The sequence below is a fragment of the Cibotium barometz genome, chromosome 38 (genome assembly GCF_041138505.1).
Source record: "Cibotium barometz isolate CiBa-2024 chromosome 38, ASM4113850v1, whole genome shotgun sequence".
Taxonomy (NCBI): domain Eukaryota; kingdom Viridiplantae; phylum Streptophyta; class Polypodiopsida; order Cyatheales; family Cibotiaceae; genus Cibotium; species Cibotium barometz.
In genome coordinates this window covers 35,536,483-35,553,378 of record NC_141083.1, presented here as the reverse complement: position 1 = coordinate 35,553,378, position 16,896 = coordinate 35,536,483, and the positions used below count along the sequence as shown (strand labels likewise).

At 38.5% G+C, this 16,896-nt stretch overlaps 1 pseudogene; it reads right to left on the bottom strand.

The window, feature by feature from the left end:
* Window positions 1-14,471: 14,471 nt before the first annotated feature.
* Window positions 14,472-16,488, bottom strand: LOC147616645 (cytochrome P450 71AU50 pseudogene; annotated as a pseudogene).
* Window positions 16,489-16,896: the final 408 nt, after the last annotated feature.

Genomic DNA, 16,896 nt, shown 5'->3' with positions numbered 1-16,896 from the left:
AAGTAGCAAATTTATGTTGTCAAAATGAACCCAGTAGACTCAAAGCTTAAGGCTAAAGAACCAGAATGGTTAAGTGAATTTGATGATCTATTCCCAGCAGAATTAACTGAAATGCCTCCAATTCGGGAAGTAGATCATGTGATTGAATTGACCCCCGGAGCTCAGCCCCAGTAGCCATGCGCACTTACAAAATGCCAGTTCTTGAAGCCATTGAACTCAAGGAACAGCTTAGACAGCTGTTAGAACAAGGGTTTGTAAGACCCAGTGTTTCACCTTGGGGTGTGCCAGTTCTCTTTCAGAAAAAGAAAGATGGAACGCTTAGACTCTATGTGGACTACAGAGGTCTAAATCAGCTGGACAGTTAAGAATAAGTATCCTATCCCAAGAATTGATGAGCTTTTGGACAGGCTAAATGGATCCCAGATCTTCACAAAGATAGATCCCAAATCCGAGTATTACCAGATCAGGATTAATGAGCAAGATATCCCGAAGACAGCCATCAATACTCAGCCACCAATACTCAGTATGGGCATTATGAATTCAGTGTCATGCCGTTTGGATTGACAAATGCCCCAGCTACATTCAATCGCTTAATGCACGACATTCTCAGAAAATACTTAGATGATTTTGTTCTTGTTTTCTTTGATGATATTCTGATTTACTCAAAGAATGCAGCTGACCATGAAGCTCATGTCAGAAAAGTTCTTGAGATCCTAGGAAGCACCAACTCTTTGCAAAAAAGAGTAAATGTACTTTCTCTACCGACCATGTTGAATACTTGGGCTTTCTGGTATCAAAAGATAGAATTTCTCCAGATTTTGTGAAAGTCCAAGCAGTCATAGATTGGCCTGAACCAAAGACAGTGAAAGAAGTCAGAGGATTCTTGGGATTGACTGGTTGGTATAGTTTTTTTATACTAAAGTATGCTCTTATAGATTCCCCTTGACTAATCTTCTCAAGAACAATTTCCCGTTTCAATGGTCCGCTAAGTGCCAAAGTGCTTTTGATAAGCTAAAGACCGCCTTGGTAACCAGTCCCGTTCTGAAGCTGCCAGATTTCTCTCTACCCTTTGAGGTAGTAACTGATGCAAGTGGTTTTGCCCTGGGAGGTGCACTCATGCAGGAAGGTCATGCAGTGGACTATAAATCCCAAAAGCTCAGAACACATGAGAGGAATTATGCTGTTCATGACCTGGAATTACTTTCAGTAGTCTATGCCTTAAAGTTGTGAAGACATTACCTATTGGGAAAAAGATTCACTTTGATGACAGACCATCAGAGTTTAAAGTGGATCTTCACTCAGAAGGACCTCAACATGCGCCAAAGAAGTTGGATGCAGACCTTATAGGAATTTGATTTTGAAATCAAGTACCGCCCAGAAAAAGAAAATGTGGTAGCAAATGCCCTCAGCAGAAAAGCCTCCTTGCTTGCAATTATTGTAATATCAAATCCTTTGATTATTGAAGCAAGAGAGAAGATCATGCAGGATAGATTCTTTGGCCCTATTGCTACCCTTCTTATGTAGGAAAGCAAAACTCCACAGGAGTTGAATAGAGTTCAAGGGTTCAGCCTGGATGATGGCATTATGTATTATAATCACAGGCTATGCATTCCCAATGATGAGGGAACCAAGGACCAAATTCTAAAAATGAAGCCCATGACAGCCTTATAGCAGGACATCTAGGTTTTATCAAAACCTACATGTCTGTAAAGAAAAGCTTCTTTTGGCCTAGTCTGAAAAAGGATGTACTGAATCATGTACGTCAATGTCTAACATGGCAGAAAGTCAAAGCTGAAAGAGTAAAAATGCCTGGGAAGTTACATCCATTGGACATTCCCCAGATGAAGTGGGAATGTATCAGTATGGACTTTATTACTGGATTACCTTCAGTGCAATCAGGTTACAACTCCATTTTCGTGGTAGTTGACAGACTAACCAAAGTTGCCTATGTGATCCTAGTAAAAGAAACCTACACTACAGTGGATGTGGCTAGAGTGTTCCTCAAAGAAATCTTCAGATTGCATGGCCTACCCAGGAGAATAGTAAGTGATCGAGATCCCAAGTTTACTTCAAGGTTCTGGATTGCATTTTTCGAAGCAGTGGGAACTTTCTTGGATCTCAGCACAGCTTATCACCCTGAGACCGATGGTCAAACTGAAAGGGTAAACCAAGTGATCGAAGATATACTTCAGTCATGCTGTGTGGCAGGGAACCCAAGAAGTGGCTAAGCTATCTGCACCTAGTCGAGTTTGCCTACAATGCTTCTTATCACCGCAGTATCGGGATGAGCCCTTTTAAAGCTCTGTATGGACAAGATTGCTTAACTCCATTAATTTGGTCCGACCCATTGATTAGGGTCGAGATGTCCAGACAGATGCTTGACGACATGGAGTAGCAGATGCAGTCCATTCGTAAATATATTAAAGTTGCCCAGGATCGACAGAAGAAGACTGTTGGTCTTCACCCAAGCTCTTCTCTTCTATAATCAACATAGAAACCAAGTCTATGAAATTGGGAATGTTTCCTCGAGTCTGAATAGACGTCTTGAATGCCTTGTATTGTGGTCTGAGACCACGTAGACAGACTTCCACCTTATCATCATCATCTGCTGAAACACCAATAGATGCAAGGGATTTTACAATACCCTTGAGCTTCAATGCATAGTCATTCATAGACATACTCTTTTTCTCCACAGTATGAAGTTCATTCTTCAAATGTATCTTTTGTGCCTTGGTATTCATTTCATAGAGTTTTACCAAGGTGTCCCACGCCTCCTTGGGGGACTTGGCATCCTGTATGTGCCCAATCATAGTGTCCTGTATACTGATAGAGAGCTAATACATAACTTTTCTGGCTCCTTGGTTCCAACCCTTGAAGTCTTTCACATTTGCTGCAGTCGGATTGATCTCTGGTGCCTCTTCATGCTCACCTTCTATGTAGTCCCAGTAACACTTTCCCATCAGGAAATTTGTCAACCTGAACCTCCAAGCATGGAAGTTGTTCTTATCAAGCTTCTCAGCAACAATTTGGTTTATGCCATCATTTGAAATCTTGCCAAACACACAAATTTACCAGAAACAGCACTCTGGTTTGTCCTGCACAAACTGCTGTATTTTTTGCAGCGGTACTGTACTACACTCAAATGTCACAACCAGTGACATTTGATGTGCATACATACACCCAGTGGCAACTGTACTACACTCAAATGACTACAACCAGTGACCTCAATGTGCATACATACACCCAATGGCAACTATTGACCTCCTTGCAGCACACACAACCAGTGACCTCAATGTGCATACATAATGGCAACTGTTGACCTCCTTGCAGCACACACAATGTCTACACAACCAATCTGTCTTCTTGCAGTTCTTAAAACAGAGTTCTGCATAGAATCAACGACTTACCCGTAGGGCTCGAAATCGCATGCTTTCTGAAAAACGGAGGTCCTAACGCGCCCGAAATACGTTTTTGGACTGGACAATGTAGTCCAATAGGACAATATAGCTTCCCTATAGCTTTACTCCCACGAAGAAAGCTCCTCAATAATCAGAGATCGTTTGCCGATGCCTCCCGTAGAGCTCCTGACAAGGGTGTAGTCGTTGCCAACACAAATAGGGAAGAGTAGATGAAGCTCTTACCCTTGTACCGCTTCCTACGCTCTTGCTTGCAGCTCAGCCCTTAGCACATGAACCAAGCTCTGATACCATGAAAAGATGCAGGGGAGAAGAGAGCTTGAGCTCTTGCAAGCACACACACACTCACAAAACGCTAAAAGAGAACACACAAGGTGAGAGGCTGAAAATCTTCTTCTTCTTCACACAACACTCAACACACCATATACAAAGATAAGAGTACACACTATATTAAAAGGTACTCAACCAAATACATACTAGGTGAGAGGCTGAAAATCTTCTTCTTCTTCACACAACACTCAACACACCATATACAAAGATAAGAGTACACACTATATTAAAAGGTACTCAACCAAATACATACTAGGGTTCTCTATAGTGTGAACCCAACTATATGAGTTGGCGCTATAACTATGCGAGTCTCTAGAATGGCTGTCACATAGCCTATCATCCCACTGGCTGCATATTACCCATGATCTCAACAACCATGCCAGTGGTGTAAGTGTGGGGCCTATCCTCTAGGCGGGTCATCAGTGTCCACCACCTTACTAGATGAGCTTGATATCTCAACATAGACCACACTGGTCCACTTTTTGAAGAGATCTACATCCAGAGGTCTCTGTATTGTTGAAGTCTTGAGAGCAACAGTATCCATAGACTTCGCCTTCTCTTCCTCCTGTACTAACTCAATCTCTTCCTCAAGTTTTGCGTCCTTAGAAGGTAACTTATCTTCTTGGGGAATTTCATCTTCAATAGTACCTTCATAAATACAGTAGTTCTTCACCCCTTTTAGGAAGCTCTTTATAGAGGCACTGCAAGTAGGAGAGGAATCCAAATGGCTCATACAACAGCCTACGGCAACTTAAGTGCAAGGTAAACCAAGAAGGCTTGTAGAAATATGGGAGTTCCTGGTACTTCTTGTATAGAAAACTGTTTGCCTTCTTGCTTAGTGTAGAATCCAGCAGGTGCACATACGCCTGATTGTTTAGCAGCAGCCTTCCTTTGGATATTAATTTTTTGAAACTATCCCTGTGTTTCGACAAGGACTCTGCATGCTGGTCTAAAATTTACTCTACTTTGCAAAGGCTTATTAAACATCTTAGCAATAATGTGAAAGTCGTCAGTAGCTCCCAGTTTCTCATCAATTAGAGCAAGATCATTTCTCTCAAAAATTTCCTCCTTCTTTTCCTTCATGGCAGTGCTAAGACGTTGCTCCTTCTTCTTCTAGTGCTTATGAAATAGGGCTTATCCACATAGACTATGCATAGGCCTATTGCAATAGGGCTTATGCATAAGCCCTATGCAATAGATTTATGCATAGCCTTATGCAATAGGGTGCCGAGTATTAGGGTTAGGTCAATAGGCTTTATGCACAGCCTTATGCACATAGGGCTTATGCATAGGCTATGGATAGGCCTATTGCAATAGGACTTATGCATGCAATAGATTTATGCATAGTCTTATGCATAGGGCTTTATGAATATCCTTATGTGCATAGGGCTTATGCATAAGCTATGCGATAGGCCTTATGCATAGCTATTGCAAAAAAGGCTATGCATAGGTCTTATGCAATAGGGATTATGCATATCCTTATGCATAGGGCCTATGCATATCCTTATACATAGGGCTTATGCATAGGCTATACATAGGTCTTATGCAATAGGTCTTTATGTATAGCATTAACAATAGGCTATGCATAGGCCTATTACAATAGGTATTTATGCATGTAAGGTTCCTCCTCAGCCCTAAAAGATGTATAAGCTCTCCTCTCAGTCCCCTATAATCATCCTCCATTTCAGAATGCAAGAAAACATTGTTTTCTTTGTTTTTAATCTAGAGAGAGAAAATATTCTAGAGAGAGATAATTCAATTTTGAGATATTTTTTGATATAAATTTTCTCCTTATATTTAAGATAAATTTTCCTAAAACAAAAGTTCAAAAAGAATTTTCCAATGGGCATTAGAAATTAATTGAATATGTGTATTAGAGACCTTAGCCTAAGGGTCCACATTTTCAGAAATTTTTTATTAAGGTCCAAAGAGTGTTCTAAAGGGCCAATAGGATTAATCCAAGTGTTTCAATAAGAAAAATGCAAAGAATAAAAGAGAATCTCCCAAAAATGAGTAAATTCTCACATAAGATGAAGAGTTGACTAAGTACTGGGTTTATTAGTTAAAAATGAGGTTTATTAGTAAAAAAATGAATTTTTGACACCTTAGTAAGGCGGGAGAGGACTCATGAAGGAGGCGCCTATTTCACATCATTACTCCACATTTTTAATTCAAAAAATCAGATATTTTATCTCTCCTCCTTCAAACTGGATCAAAAAAGTGAGCTAAATTGGACCAAAACTTGCCAAAATGGATCAAACTGAAGCTAGAAGCCTCTAGATCCTAGTTGGACTTGGTTGGTGGCCTCCCTCACCTTTAAATAGACCCTCATTCCTTTGTATTTTCATCTTTGTGTATTTACATGCCATTATAATCTTCAAATTAGTGTAATTTTATTATCCCTCTATTTTGTCTCTTCTTGGGAAGCTTTGGAGCTTCACTAATCTTCATCCTCTCTTGGAGATTACCCTCGCCATCTTGGTGGCCAAGCTTTCTCTTGGGGGCTTCACTTCTCTCTAAAGAATCAAGCCAAAAACCAAGGGTAAGCCTAAATCAATGGTGTTTTTCTATCTTTTTCAATGGTAATCTTCTTCCCAGCCTCTCTAATGCTTGGGAAGCATTTTAATCAATGGTTTTTCCTTAAAACCAAGCTTCTAGTGATTCATATTGTTTAAATGGTTTAATGCTAATCTTTTATGCTTAAATATAATATTTTTGATTAGTAAATCTCTCTTTTAGAAAGATTACTCATCTTTATGGATGAATCCTTCTTAGAGGGATGGATCTTATATTAATCTCATTTTTCTTAATCAAAACTCTAGGCTTAACAAGCTAGAGATAGAGATTAAGCAATTTTATGATTTTTATTCTAATTAAAATGAGGATTAATTTCTTTAAGCTTGTTTATGATTAAGAAAATTCATATTAATTCATTTTAAGTTGAAAGAGAGTTATGCTAACATTTTGTAAGTACTTTCATATAGGAATGATAAGTGGATATTTTTAAAAAAAATAAAGAAGAGGTTTAAACATAATTATGCTTATGTATGCATAATAAATTTTTAGTTTAAAATAGGAAGTCTCACCATATTTCATAATTATGTATAAATATTTAGAAGTAGAATTTTTTAGAATTCTCAAAAAATGTAGCGAAGCTATGGTAATTTTTTTTAAAAAAAATAAATTTAATTCTATGCATACAAATTTAGATGCAAAAAGAGGAATTCTCATCATATTCTATGCATAAGCATTTTAATGCTAAAAGAAGGATTTTGTTACATTTTTTGAAAATACTTTTATAGTATTTATGCATAAATGTTCAAATAGAGAAAAGAGGAATTTTTGTTATAATTATTTTTATATGTGCATGCATGAAAATTTAGATGCAAAAAGAGGAATTCTCATCATATTCTATGCATAAGCATTTTAATGCTAAAAGAAGGATTTTGTTACACTTTTTGAAAATACTTTTATAGTATTTATGCATAAATATTTAATTAGAGAAAAGATAAATTTTTGTTATATTTATTTTTATATGTGCATGCATAAAAATCTAGATGCAAAAAGAGAAATTTTCACGATATTCTATGTACAAATATTTTAAATATCAAAAGAGGAATAATTGTCATATTTCAAAATAAGTATATTCATGGTATGTATATACATGGGTATTTTTATTTATTTATCAAAAAGAGAAATTTTCATCACACTTTTAATTAAAAAAATACATAAATTAAAATTCGTAACAAAAGATAAGGTTTTACCATATTTTATGTAGATAATTTAGGGTATGTCAATGCCAAGGTTCAAATAGAGAAAATAAAATTTTAGTATAATTTTATGTAAACATTTTAAATAAATGATGTATACATATTCACAAAAAGGATCATTGGAAAAAGAAAAATTCTTGTTAAATTCCATTAAATTTACGAATAGAATTATTTATAATTCTATTATATCTAAGAAAGAAAGAATTTTCATAATTTTGGATTTTTACCAAATGCTGGAGGAAGCATTTCACTTATGGTTTAATCTAAGGAGAGTTATGTTGCAACAGCTAGTGGGGAGTCATCGAAGGACGTCTCCCGGCGGCAAAGCCTGCCAAGGTCTTGACCAGCCTCGGGTATGGTTGAAAATGGTGGGCTTCTGGTATGATGGGCAAGGGCCGACGAAGCGGTCCCTGAGTGAAGTCCTAGGACACTGTGACATGAAAAATTGATATCTTTCATTTTCAATTTTGTGCATATTTTGATGGTTTCTCAATGGTAATAAGGTGGAAGCTTGTCCAAGAAGATTGCGGCGCCCACAATGGAATAACGGCGTGGTGATGCGACGGCTTGGCGGCTACCCCGATAATAGCATTCTATCTTCAAATATAATGGTTTTACTTGATTTAGGGTGCACACATTGTAAATGCCACAAGTATGCTTGATAAATACTTTGGTATGGTAGATAGGCTAGTGATGTGGAAAATAAAAGTGGGCCTTCATGCTCACATGGATTTTAATTGTATTATTAATATGGTATTCACCATAAGGCTACAAGTTGGGGAGTGTGGAAGGCATGTGGAGGAGTGTGTGTAGGTGCATAATTGGGAAAGATTCTTCTAGAATGCCTACATGGAAGAGGAGAATTCTGTCATGTGTAAGTGGGATCTCCACCTACATGCCACTTAGACTTGGCTATTATCTCATCACACTCTCAAAGTCAAAAAGTCTTCAATTTAATAATCAATAGAAGACTTAGCCGAAGAGGACAATTGATGGTGACATCTACCCTTATGTCACTGAAGGGTTGAAGATTTTTATGTTATAATTTGTAACAATGGAAGAGAGGTTGATTCTCCACCTATAAAAGGAGCCCTCCTCTCCCTTTCAAATCAAATGAATGAGCCTCCTCAATTGAGCATTTTGTGTCATTGCCATTCTCTTATCTTCAAACCCTTATTCAAACACTCTCTTTACATGTGAATGTCTCATTTAGCATTAGCTCCTCATGCTTAACCCAATTTTGGACCTCTTTGATGATTCATGATAAGTGGGATAAGGAGTTATTATCTTGGTGGGCCTGTGACTTCTCAAGGTAGCCCTTGCCTTATTGCAGCCCTCCTTTGGAGGTACCAATGGTTTTAGCGGTAATGAGCATGTGGAAAGACTTTGGGAACCATAGGTAAATCTTTACAATTGTCCGCTGAGCAATGTTAACCCTTACCCTCTAATTTAAAGCACGTTGTCAAAACACGTCTATAAATGCGTCTATGGTCGCTTTTCCTTATAGTGCTAAGCATATAAATTAAAATGGTATATGTTTATACATGTAAAACTAGGGGGATTAAGGAGGTAAGAAGAGGTGAAGCAATTTGGAGGTTTGGGAAGCAATTTGGAGGTTAGGATATTACTATATGAATTGCAAAAATATCAAGCTAGGACTTATATTTGTGTGAAAGCACAAGTCAGCCCACTAGTTTTTATAAATTCCAGCTTCAAGTCCCTGGCTTTCCTTTTTGTTTCTTGAGCAATGTGTTTTTATTCATTTTTTGTCAAAAACCTATCTATGCAACATGGGGTAGCCTATTCCATTCTACCTTTTTTTAGCAAAGCCTCATATTAGCCAGCCTATTCCATTCTACCTTTTTTTAGCAAAGCCTCATATTAGTCATCCCTATGATCCTAATAATTATAGAGAGTTTTTTAACATAGTTTAAATAATCATTACAATATGTATCAAAAGCTATGATGAACATTACCATGATTATTGTGGGGTCACATCTACTACAATGTTTAGTAAGTAGGTTTTGCAATAAGGTACAAACAAATTATCACTCCTAATAGTTGCGTTGGATCACAATCCCACTTTTTTCTTATATTACATGTTTTTGTTAAATGTAAGGCTACGTAAAGGAAGCCTTGCAAATCTATAAAGTCTTCTTTTCAAAAAGAGATACTTTGGAAAAAGATAAAAAAATGAGCTAAATTAAGCATTAGGCAAAATATTGGCCTCTCATTTTTGCCCCTTAAGGATTTCCACACCTCCTCTCTCTAGAAAAATGGACTCATAGCGAATTTTTTACAAATCAATGCAGAAGTGAGAGGAGTCTAGACATTTGGAATCTACTCTTCGAGACCTTTCCAATGATATATAGCATGATGGGCAATTTTGCATATTCAAGAAGTCCTCAAATTGGTGATGAAATGTAGATTCCAAATGTCCAAAACTCTACTCACTTCTGAGTTGATTTGTAAAAATTTCACCATGAGCCCATTTTTCTAAAGAGAAGAGGTATGAAAATCCATATGGGGTAAAAATGAGAGTCCATATTTCGCCTAATGCATGTGTTTATTACTCTACCCCTTATTAAAGTTGATGTTTTTGCTTTTATTTTTGTGAACTTGATACTAGAACCTAACATTATTCAAGATCTTATAAAAAACCGTTTACATAACTAGCCTTGTGATGATAATACACCATTGTTATTGATGATACAACTTTGATGCCCTCTGATTAAATAAAGGTGTTGATTTGGTTTTTTGTAAACTTGATGCTACTACCGTCGCTGTCCTCTAGACGCTCTACCGCCACTCCGACGCGGCACTCCTCCTGCAAGGCACTGTCGGAGAAGGAATTTTTCGTAGAGAGTTGCAATATGAGCATTTTTTCGTAGAGAGTCGCAAATCAGGGAAAAGCAAATGTAATCAATTCAATAATTGCTCAAGCTTGTTCCATTGTGATAACTAATTTATTAATATACATTTTCTACTCACTTTGGTTCGAATGAAATATCTATTGGTGGCTGTATCTAAATCGATGCTGCCATACAAATCGAAGAAGGTGCATTTGTATGTCATTAACGTTATTTTGTTAAAAGTTGTGGAAACATGAATTTTTTTGTGCACTTACATTTCAGGCTCGTTATGCTTTCGAAGTCTCATACAGTTCGCCAAAGATATCTAGCATTTGACCAATTTGCTAAATTTGGTATGCCCCTCTCTTTTGCGCACACATTTTGCCTATTATTTCATGAATATAATTTTCTTAAAATTGGGCAATCAAATACATTAATGTTTCTTTCCACAATTGTATTATCACTAATTTGACTATATGTATTCTGAATTATTAACCTATTTTTTCTTTTTTATTATGTAGTGAAATGTCAAAAATGAAAAAAAGAGCAAGAGAATCAACGACTGAAAAATTTATAAATTCAACTAATGAAAGCCATGAAGTTTCAAGCATAGAACCTAAGAAAAATCGTGGAAGACCAAAGAAGTTATCTAATGAAGATGCAATGTTAGATCAATCCAATGTCAACTTGAAAGTGCTTGAGCTAAGTGTGACAATATCATTAGGTGGTAGTGACATTGATGAAGCATTACTAAATAATTTTCATGATTTTATCACTAAAGAATGCCTTGCTGGTAGTTGCTCATTGGAAAGAGGAGGCTATCAAATGGTCATTAGAATTCATGCAAAGTCAATAATTGCAGTTAATAAGCTCATCAAAAAGTATCTTGGTTGGGATAAGAATAATCCCATTGGTGGCATTGTAATGTGTAGAGCATTAAGGCAGAAGAACATGCACACATTTCATGGTATGATAGGCTATTGTATGAAAGATATTGATAAGCCTCATTATAAAAATGTGTCACATAATATTAGTGCTGAAGATATTTCAATGGGAATAGAAATTTACATGCAATATGGTGCAGATGATTTGAAGAACAAAGTTTGTCTTACTCCAACAAACATTTTTGATAGAGCATTGATGTTTTGGAAGTTCTATTTAAAGCATCCTTTAGGCAATAATTTCTGCACCACCATTCATAAAATGATAAAGACAGGAAAGTACTACCCATCTTCTAATTGGATAACACCATATCAAGGAAGAGGAATGGAGCTTCAAAAAGTTGATTCTTTATGGAGGACAATGGTATACCCATCCAACACAACAATGAAAGATATCTTTGACATTTTTATTAATAAATAAAATTTCGATGCTTCACATCCAAGATTAGATTGGTTCATGAATAGATGGAAAAGAAATGAGAATGAAGTTGACGATTTCAGGTATGCCTTTAATGAAGATGGAATAGTAGAGAATTTATATAAGAAAAATGAGCAAACACATAGACCGGGTAAAGAAATTGAAAAAGATAAAGACATTCCAATTGTTATTGAAAAAGAAATTGAAAAAGATAAAGACATTCCAATTGATATTGAAGTTGATGATAGTGACAATGAGGAGAACATCCACAAGCTAGAATATATTCCTTTATTTCAAAAAAAGAATATTGGTATTGTAATCACTTGAAAGATCAATAAATGACATTTTTATTATGTTTTTCTCAAATGTGAATCCATAGGAATTTTTGTCATGAAAAATAAAAAATATCTATGGTTTTCTTTTTGTTGTCCTCTTTTTAAAAGTAAATTTTTTGGATGTGAAGCATCGAAATTTTGTTTATTAATAAAAATGTCAAAGATATCTTTCATTGTTGTGTTGGATGGGTATACCATTGTCCTCCATAAAGCATCAACTTTTTGAAGCTCCATTCCTCTTCCTTGATATGGTGTTATCCAATTAGAAGATGGGTAGTACTTTCCTGTCTTGATCATTTTATGAATGGTGGTGTAGAAATTATTGCCTAAAGGATGCTTTAAATAGAACTTCCAAAACATCAATGCTCTATCAAAAATGTTTGTTGGAGTAAGACAAACTTTGTTCTTCAAATCATCTGCACCATATTGCATGTAAATTTCTATTCCCATTGAAATATCTTCAGCACTAATATTATGTGACACATTTTTATAATGAGGCTTATCAATATCTTTCATACAATAGCCTATCATACCATGAAATGTGTGCATGTTCTTCTGTCTTAATGCTCTACACATTACAATGCCACCAATGGGATTATTCTTATCCCAACCAAGATACTTTTTGATGAGCTTATTAACTGCAATTATTGACTTTGCATGAATTCTAATGACCATTTGATAGCCTCCTCTTTCCAATGAGCAACTACCAGCAAGGCATTCTTTAGTGATAAAATCATGAAGATTATTTAGTAATGCTTCATCAATGTCACTACCACCTAATGATATTGTCACACTCAAGCACTTTCAAGTCGACATTGGATTGATCTAACATTGCCTCTTTATTAGATAACTTCTTTGGTCTTCCACAATTTTTGTTAGGTTCTATGCTTGAAACTTCATGGCTTTCATTAGTTGAATTTATAAATTTTTTAGTCGTTGATTCTCTTGCTCTTTTTTTCATTTTTGACATTTCACTACATAATAAAAAAAAATAGGTTAATAATTCAGAATACATATAGTCAAATTAGTGATAATACAATTGTGGAAAGAAACATTAATGTATTTGATTGCCCAATTTTAAGAAAATTATATTCATGAAATAATAGGCAAAATGTGTGCACAAAAGAGAGGGGCATACCAAATTTAGCAAATTGGTTAAATGCTAGATATCTTTGGCGAACTGTATGAGACTTCGAAAGAATAACGAGCCTGAAATGTAAGTGCACAAAAAAATTCATGTTTTCACAACTTTTAACAAAATAACGTTAATGACATACAAATGCACCTTCTTCGATTTGTATGGCAGCATCGATTTAGATACAGCCACCAATAGATATTTCATTCGAACCAAAGTGAGTAGAAAATGTATATTAATAAATTAGTTATCACAATGGAACAAGCTTGAGCAATTATTGAATTGATTACATTTGCTTTTCCCTGATTGCGACTCTCTACGAAAAAATGCTCATATTGCAACTCTCTACGGAAAATTCCTTCTCCGGCAGTGCCTTGCGGAGGAGTGTCACGTCGGAGTGGTGGCAAAGCATCCAGAGGACAGCGATGGTGGCAGAGGCGGTGGCGGCTTCCGACACGCGGAGGAGCCTCTTGCTGAGCGTCGGAATGATGGAGTCCGAGAGTAGGAGAGTAGCAGCGCGCCCGTTGTCACAAGAAGAAGTAAGGAGGTGCAGCAGGAGAAGCGCCTTCTCGCTCTCTTCCGTCGATGCGTGCTGACGGTGCGCGTCGACGGTTAGAATGTCAATGGCGACGAGGATCGAGAAACAGCGGGTAGCTCCATCCTGGGTAAAGCAGAGGGCGCACAAAACGTCCAAGACGCACTCACGACAGGCGGATGGCAAGATCGGGCGATTCCGGTCGTTGAGCAGGTCTACAAGCTCCTCTACAATGCCGGGGACGGTGCCGACTTCTGCCAATGTAGGCCGATTGAGGCTTGCTAGAACACGAGCTGTATATAGTTTGCTGTCAATCTTGCCCTTGCATTGGCACAGGGGGTTCGCATTAACAGGAGAGTTAGGCAATGATCGGATCGAATTAACAAAAGAGGTACAGGCCGGGCCATCACTAGATCGCAGCAGTTGCAATCGTTGTGGAAAAAAATGCAATAATTAATAACTAAAAATTTTATTACGTAAGGTTTTTTTAATCCTAGGGTCAAACCTTACTAACAATAACAAATGTTAAATCTAAGTTCCCCTCCATTAATTAATTGGATAACTTTTTTCACTCGTTGTGTGCCCCTATTAGAACCCAACGTTGTTAAAGAACTTTATACAAAACTATGCACATATTAACTAGCTTTGTGATAAATTTTGGTGATTTAAAATGATAAAATTGATACATTTTTGCATGTACTAATCAATCTTGTGATAACATGACCTAATAACTTTTGGAAGTTTGAGGGAAAGTCTAATCTAGGGTGGGACCTAAAGCTCACCATTCGTGAGGATAACAGTGTGATTAATGTAAGATTAAAGCGAGGGAAAGTTGGACATGTTTAATCGGAATGTGGGAATAGCAATAAGAGGAGTAGCCAAGGTGAGTGAGCCGGCTGTACTTTTGGACTCGGACAAATCAATGTTTGCGCCTGGAAGGGCAGACCAGTTGAAGCAGTGGATGAGGTTGGCGAGTGTCAATTCGACTACAGTGAGACCCTGGGTCATGCCGGGACACATGCGCCGGCCTGAACCAAATGGAAGCAGCTCAAAGTGCTGGCCCTTCACGTCAATGGAGCTCCCCATAAACCGTTCTGGCGCAAATTGATATGGGTTTTCCCACACGGATGCATCTCTTCCAATCGCCCATAAGTTCACAAATAGCCTTGTTTTTGCAGGTATAAAGTAGCCAGCCACCTTACAGTCCTCCTTCGAAGCATGAGGAATCATCATCACTGCTATTGGGTGTAGTCGAAACACCTCTTTGATCACAGCTCTTAAATAGTCTAGCTTTGGTAGATCGGACTCCATAACTGTGCGTTCAAGCCCAACTGCCTCCTCTATCTCTTTCTGAACCTTTACCATTTCCGCAGGATTGCGAAGCAACTCTGCCATTGTCCATGTCATCGTGTTTGCGGAGGTGTCCACACCTGCAATAAACATTTCCTGTAGCGAGACATTCAAGATATAACAAGGGGTTAAAAATATAATTGCATTAATTACCTAGCTTCATTGACTATTCGTGCGAAAAGTAGACGTTCTACAGAACAAGCAATCATCTCCTAATATACTCTCTCTCTCTCTCTCTCTCTCTCTCTCACACACACACACACACAGTACCAGACACTAAGATATTTTCGTCCTATATGTATATATGTATTTGAGTTTCTAATAAAACAATAGAAAATTGGCAAGGTTTTACCAGCAGAGTGCCATTAATAAATCCGAGAGATTCTGCATCGACGCGCCCTCCTGACTCGTCCAACAGGAGATCGAGAATGTCATTGAAATGAGTGTTTTGCGCAGCCCTAAGCTGTAGTCGCTCGCTGACGATGCTGCCAATAAGCTCGTTCACCCTCCCGCGCGTGGCCGCCATTTTTCTCTTGGTGCGGAAGTCTAGCCATGAGAGGAAGGGCACGAAGTCGCCCACGAGGGGAGTGAACATGAGGTTGAGGGTCTCTTCGATGATGCCATGCAGCTTGTGGGGGCAAGTGACGGAGTCGAAGAGGCGTTGGGAGAGGAGGAGGCGGCCCATGATGTTGCCGGTCACGTGGGCGAGGCAAGTGAGGACGTTGAGCTGCGCGGCACCGTCACCTTTGAGGGACTCGGCCTTGATGGTGGCGAGCATGTTGAAGACCTCCTCGTGGCGGACGTGCTGGTTTTTGGCGATCTGGGAGTGGCTGAGGAGCTGGGTGGTCCAGAGCTTGCGGAGGGAGCGCCAGCGGGGGCCACTGTTTTGAAAGCCGATAATGTTGTGGTCGCCAAAGAGGAGGTGGTTGGACATGCCGAATTCAGGGCGGTTGCTGAAGTTGAAGTCGTGGGTGTGGAGGAACTCTCGAGCCATGTCCGCCGTGCAGGCCATCAAGGCGGGCATGGAACCCAGCCGGAGAGACAAGAGGGGCGTCCCATACTTCTTAGACAGCTCCGCCAGAGTGCGGTGAGCGTGGCTAGCGGCCAGCAAAGGCAGATTCCCCACGATGGGCCAAGGATGAGGGCCTGGCGGGAGCAGCGGCTGCACTCTTGAGGACGGCGGAGGCGCTCGCGCAGCCCATACAACCGAGCGAAGAAACGTCAGTGCAAATAGCACGAACGTCACTAAAATTGTACTAAAGCTTTCTTCCATCATCTGGGTTACTCCTTACAAGATCGTCAGCCGCCGTAAAAGAGTGCTAATTAGCTGAGTACCCGCACAAGGATTTGATCTTGCTTGATCGAGGTGAAGATCACCTTGGAGCACATCCGGTCTTATGATGATGGCTGGGCTCTGTGAAAACTCAAACACCCGGCTACAGTAGCCGGCAACGTGCTAGTTTGACTGCACATGCACTTGCCGAGAGAGAAAGAGAGAGAATCCTTACGGCCTACCGCTGCCGAGAGAGAGACAGAGACAGAGAAAGATAGAATCCTTACTGCCTGCTGCAATTAGACGTTCTTCAGTGGCAGATCACTAATTTCTTCCAGAAGCGAGACCGACGAAAATACTGTTCCGGGTCCAAAATTGTGAAAGCAAAAGTCTTTATAGAAAATTAATTTTGGAATTCAATTTGAACTTAAATTCACGAAAGGGGTTCAATAATATGGCTCCACCACCAACATTTTTTAGTTTTGTATTAATTAATTAATGCGCGCATATAGATCTGGTTACATAGGCATTCATGGGACTT